The sequence below is a fragment of the Anolis carolinensis genome, chromosome 2 (assembly GCF_035594765.1).
Source record: "Anolis carolinensis isolate JA03-04 chromosome 2, rAnoCar3.1.pri, whole genome shotgun sequence".
Taxonomy (NCBI): Eukaryota; Metazoa; Chordata; class Lepidosauria; order Squamata; family Dactyloidae; genus Anolis; species Anolis carolinensis.
In genome coordinates, this window is record NC_085842.1 from 182,363,910 (window position 1) to 182,370,754 (window position 6,845).

Consider the following 6,845-nt stretch of genomic DNA (forward strand, 5'->3'; position numbering starts at 1 on the left):
ACCAACCCACAGAGTCGGACGCGACTAGACTTAATATCAGGGGGAAACCTTTACCTTAATATACGTAATATATATACTACAACTTATGATATAGTACAAAATATATAATCTATATATATAAAAGGGTAATGAAATTTCAGCCTAGGACAAAACAACAAAACTACACATCCCAGAAACACTAAACTTGGCAGCACAACCCCTCATCCATGCCTCTAGGTTGATACAACAAAAAGAAAAGAAAAATTAAGTCCTAATTAGAGGGAGAGGAATTATTGTTTTTATCCAATTGCTGCCAGTTAGAAGGCTAAGCTCCACCCACGTGGTCTCCTAGCAACCCACTCAGCCCAGGGGACAGGCAGAGTTAGGCCTCACTTAGGCCTCTTCCACAGATTATCTAATTGGCACTGGATTATATGGCAGTGCAGACTCAAGGCCCTTCCACACAGCTATATAACCCATTTATAATCTTATATTATCTGCTTTGCACTGGATTATCTTGACTCCACACTGCCATATAATCCACTTCAGTGTGCATTTCATCCAGCTGTGTAGAAGGGGCCTCATATAATCCAGTTCTAAGCAGATAATATAAGATTATAAATACATTATAATATTATAGGAGTCCCCGGTGGCCTAGTACTTGTATATTATATATTACATGTGATATTACTAATAATATTGCAATATAGTGGTATAGTACAATATAATATATATTAATGCTGTGTTATGTTAATAATATATATATATACATATAATGATAATAGTATAATATAGTACTACTAATATATTAAATATAATTACTACTGAGTATATCTATATATATAAAAGGATAATGAAATTTCGGCCTAGGACAAAACAACAAAACTACACACCCCAGAAACACTAAACTTGGCAGCACAACCCCTCATCCATGCCTCTACGTTCATACAACAAAAACAAAAGAAAAATAAAGTCCTAATTAGAGGGAGAGGAATAATTGTTTTTATCCAATTGCTGCCAGTTAGAAGGCTAAGCTCTGCCCACTTGGTCTCCTAGCAACCCACTCAGCCCAGGGGCCAGGCAGAGTTAGGCCTCACTTAGGCCTATAAAATACAGATTATCATATTTTAACTGGATTATATGGCAGTGTAGAGTCAAGGCCCTTCCACACAGCTATATAACCCATTTATAATCTTATATTATCTGCTTTGAACTGGATTATCTTGACTCTACACTGCCATATAATCCACTTCAGTGTGCATTTTATACAGCTGTATAGAAGGAGCCTTATACTTTGCCACAGCAACGCGTGGCCGGGCACAGCTAGTATAATAATATATAATGATAAACTGTGTTATTTTTGTATATTTGTATGTTTTAAGTTGTAATGCTTTTGATTGTGAGCCACTCAAAGTGGTCTTTCTATGGAGAGATAAAGCGGAATATCAATAAATAAATAAATAAATAAAATAAAATAAATAAATATAATGCAGTTTCAAATTGCATTATATAGATGGCGTAAACTCATATACCACAGTTTAACTGCACTGCATTATATGAGTTTACACTGACAAATGCAGTCTCAAGCAGCATTACATGGCAGTGCAGATGGGGCTTATCAACCACCTTTCTACAAGCATTAGAGAGATAAAATCTGAAAGGGAGGTGCTAGTTAATTCCCCATTGTGCTGGCTGAACTGCTGTCCTAAAGGTTGGGTTGCCTACTTGAAGGTTGCCGGTTCGAATTCGCGAGACGAATTCCATAGGTCAGCGCTAGTTTGCAGGGACATGACAGAAGCCTCTCAGCTAATACGTCCAGGCGTCCCCTGGGCAACATCTCTGTAGACAGGCAATACTCTCACTCCAGAAGCAACTTGCAGTATGTTCTCAAGTTGCTTCGGACATGATAAAAATTTTTCCCACTAACCTACTCCTCCAAAAAAAAAATCCAGCCAGCTGTTTAGGACTTCAAACCACAGTTCTTAATCATTGTCATTCTCAGCAGAAGTCTTTTGTAAATCTAATACATCTTAAGCACCCTTTCGAAAGAAAGTCACCTTAAAGCATTATAAGCTTTTTTAAAAAATTGGGTTGCTGTGAGTTTTCTGGACTGTTTGGCTGTGTTCCAGAAGCATTCTCTCCTGATGTTTCGAACACATGTATGGCAGTCATCCTCAGAGGTTGTGAGATCTGTTGGAAACTAGGCAAGTGGGGTTTATATATCTGTGGAAGGTCCATAGTGGAAGAAATAACTCTTTTCTGTTGGAGGCAAGTGTGAATGTTGCAATTAATCGCCTTGATTAGCATCAAATGGCCTTACAGCTTCAAAGCCTGGTTGTTTCCTGCCTGGGGGAATCCTTTGTTGGGAGGTGTTAGCTGGTCCTGATTGTTTCCTGTCTGGAATTCATTTTTTTCTGTTCCTCTTTATTTACTGTCTTGATTTTAGAGTTTCTATATACTGGTAGCCAGATTTTGTTCATTTTCATGGTTTTCTCCTTTCTGTTGAAATTGTCCACATGCTTGTGGATTTTCAGTGGCTTCTCTGTGTAGTCTGATATGGTGGTTGTTAGAGTGGTGCAACATTTATGTGTCCTCAAATAATATTCTGTGTCCAGCTTGCTACGGCTGGCTTCTCTGGTTGAATCAGTCTGCAGTGCCTTTCATGTTTTTTGATTGGTGTTTGGGCAATGTTGCGTTTGGTGGTCTCTGTGTTGACTTGTCCACAGCTGCATAGTGTATGGTAGACTCCTGCAGACTAAGAGGATCCCTCTTGTCCTTTGCTTTACGGAAAGGAAGATTTTGTTTATGGTGAGGATTGCCCCTAAACTAAGAGAAAAAGAGAGTAAATGGGCTAAAGGCACAAGATCCAACCTCATCTTGGCAGCTAAGCAGCGTCAGCTTTTGATAATTCATGGATGTGGGGAACCACCAGTGAAAAGCAGGTGCTATAGGATACATTTCAGAGGAAGGAACTAGCAAAACTAGCTCGGAGTTTTCTTGTCTAAGAAAACCCAGTGTCTTAAGGCAACAGACACATAAACACATCTCCCTGGACTAGTCCTTCAGATTAAAAAACAAGGATTCTGATATCTTTATTTATGAGACCAACATCTACTGTACTAATGCGACTCAAAGTGTCGGTCCGTGGATCAATGCCAGCCTGCTAGTTCTAAGGAAAGAAGTCACTGGTCAACTTATGGCTACCCCATGCATTTCACTGGGTTGTCTAAGTCAAAGAACGCTCAGAGGTGGTTTTGCCAGTTCCTTCCTCTGAAATGTATAGCCTAGAGCAGGGGTCCCCAAACTTTTTAAACAGGGGGCCAGTTCACAATCCTTCGGACCATTGGAGGGCCGGACTATAGTTGGCCACCGAGCAACAATAATTAATAATAATAATAATAACAGCAATAATAATAAAAAGAGGGTTGGAAGGAGACCCTTTGGGCCATTGAGTCCAATCCCCTTCTGCCTTTGTGTACCAAAAGCACAAGCAAAGCACCGCTGACAGATGGCCACCCAGCCTCAATGTTAATAATAATAATAATTAATAAAGAGGGTTGGAAGAGACACCTTGGGCCATTAAGTCCAACCCCCGTCTGCCTCTGTGCACCAAAAGCACAAGCAAAGCACCCCTGACAGATGGCCACCCAGCCTTAATGTCAATAATAATAATAATAATAATAATAATAATAATAATAATAAGGGTTGTAAGAGAAGACGAGACCTCTTGGGTCATTTAGCCCAACCCCCTTATGCCCTTGTGCCATGGGGCCGGATAAATGGCTTCGATGGGCCGCATCTGGTCCCCGGGCCTTAGTTTGGGGACCCCTGGCCTAGAGCATAGCTTCTTAAACTGCAGGTCTTGACTCCAAAATGGTCCCCTTGGGGTTGAGATGCCAAAAGAAAAATTTGGCAACAGTAAAAGGTTTCTGAATGCAATTTACATTTACACAAATCTGTTAGCAACAATGTGCAGTGTTTACAGTGGACTCTGAAGAAGATGCTTTGGATGTACTCCACAAAAAGAAAATAAGCCTCTTGGAAATGCTGATTCATTATCAGTAAATGTTTCATTTTCATACCTATTTCATATACCTATATATCTGAGGCTATGTAACAATTTCTCAGGCCGAAAGGGGTCATGAGAGGAAAAAATTAAGAAGCCCTGGCCTATAGCTATAGGCTGGATGGCCATCTGTCAAGGGTGCTTTGAATGTGATTTCTTGCTTCTTGGCAGGGGGTTGGACTGGATGGTCCATGAGGTCTCTTCCAACTCTACTATTCTATGATTCTATGATAGCGCCTGGTATTAATTGATGGTCTCCCACCCAGAAGCTGACCAGGGCTGATCCTGCTGACCCTCCAGGATCAGACAGATGCAGTGTCTGTAAGATATTAGGCCTGACAAAGACAAGGTACTAATGTTTACAAACAAAGTGATTTGCAACACTACAAAAATGTTGATTTCCCACTTTAGATAAACCTAAAAGGCACTGACCTATAGCTGCACATGGGGGCCTTTCACTCTATGCAGTTATGGCATTATACACTTAAACTGCCATGGCAACATCTGTGGCCTTTTCAATTATCTTTGAAAGAGGATGCAATCAATCTATGATTGCCACCTGTGACCCTAATTTGCCTTCTGGAGCTCATTAATGTGAATTATTTGCCAGCAGAGGGTGCTCCTGATTCACCAGATCCACACTTCTGATTCATATTTATTGCTCAGCTCACTCCCTTAAATGTCAGGTTTAAGGATTCAGCTAAGCACACCGGGACCTTTCAGGATGCTTATCAGTAAAGCCTCTGCAATGATTTGCTCTGCTTGTCTATATTTGGAACCCGAGAGAAACTGCTGTAGCACACATGTCAAACAAAATAAAATAAGACATCATGCAGAGGAGGCTGTGTGGAATCAGATGATGAGAAATACTTTCTCAGGAAAAAAAAGGTGGGGGTTGAAACAGTTTCTCCTGGAACCTCAGCACCAGCAAATGATTGTTGCTATCACCAATACTTGATAAGGGTTACTAAGCCAGATTGAGTCTTCTGTGGAGAGAGAAAAAAGGGTATAAATAAACATAATAATAGTAGTAGCAATAATAATTACTATGAGTGCTGAACCATCTCTTGGGCAAGGGTTTTGAGCATGAGAAAATGCCTAGATAATTGGTGCTAGAAGTAATTAGCTTAGAAGCAATGCAGGTTCCCATATAACTTTCAGAATGCATAGTGGAGTGCTGTTTTAATTTTTTCGGTCCAATTTCTTAAAACCTTACACATTTTTTAAAACTTTAAACAAAGTGATGATCCTATTATGGACCGTACCAACACAAGACTGACTGCAATAGGCCTTCAATGTTTACCGGTTTGATTTATGCGGATTAAGATGTTCTCTCTAGGAATCTATAGGTCCACTAATATGACCCTAGGGTCAACTTCTGCCGAATGATTTCCATAGAGTCATGGTGAAAGACTTAGCAATCCCTGGAGTGAACATTTCTCTAGGAATCTGCAAGTTCTCCAGTGCAATTCTGTGCTCAGCTTCCAGTTGACCTTGATCATAGTGTCATGTTGGAGGACCTAGAGCAGTAGTTTTCAGCCTGGGGTCCCCAGATGTTTTTGGCCTACAATTCCCAGAAATCCCAGCCAGTTATTTATTTATTTCGTGTCAAAAGCATTGCATAACAAATACATTTTAAAATGATGGAAAAAAGGAAATCACAAGCAACTAAATAGTTTTAGACCAAAAACGGGCAACAGCAACCGCATTGTCCGTAGCTTTAAACAACTCCTCCTCCGTGCATGAGGCAGGACATTGTGGGCAAGCATACATATGCGGAATTGTTTGTTCAGCTCCACAGTCACACAAGGTGGAGGATTCCTCCAGGTAGTGCCACCTTGCCAAGTTGTCTTTAGATCTGCCCACTCCACTTCTGAGTCTGCTCAGGGACTTCCAAGTTGCCCATTCTTGGTTTGCCCCTGGAGGAAGACCCTCATGGGGGGCCATCCAGTTAGAATTGCCAGGTTTAGCTGCCCAGAGGGACACCCTTGCTGTTGCTGGAGGAACATCAAGAGGAGTGGTGGTTCTCATGAAGCCCTTCCTTGATTTGAGTCTGGTGGGAGGAGGCTGATAGTCATGCAGTGGGTGGCTTTCACAGTGTTCAACCTTATTTCTCTCACCGTTAGCAGCAACTTCCCGTCGCACGTCAGGAGGGGCAATGCCAGCTAACTTGTAGAGTTTATCAACAGGTGTAGGTTTAAGACATCCTGTGATGATTCTGCATGTTTCGTTTAGTGCTATGTCCACCTGCTTCGCATGGGCAGACTTTTGCCAGACAGGACAGGTGTACTCAGCAGTTGAGAAAGACAAGGCCAGGGCTGATGTTCTTATTACTTGCGCTGCCAGTCAGTTTCCGCAGGATGTTGTTGCGTGCAGCTACTTTGTGCTTGATGTTTATGCAGTGTTTCCTATATGTTAATGTTCGATCTAAGGTGACACCAAGATATTTAGGATGGAAACAGTGTTCGAGCTCTTGGCCTTCCCAAGTAACTTTCAGTTTCCTGTTGGCTTCACGGTTACGTAGGTGGAAAGCACACACTTGTGTCTTGGCAGGGTTAGGCTTCAGGTGGTTCTCTTTGTAGTAGCTGGAGAGATCTTTCAAGGCATTCGTGAGTTGCTTTTCAACTGTTTCAAAATCTTTCGCTTGTGTTGTGAGGCCAAGGTCATCAGCATATATAAAACTCTTTGTGAGTGGTGGTTGTGGCTGATCGTTCGTGAAGATGTTAAATAAGGTCGGTGCAAGAATGCTGCCTTGGGGCAAACCATTCTTTTGCCTCCTCCATCTGCTTTTCTGGCCCTG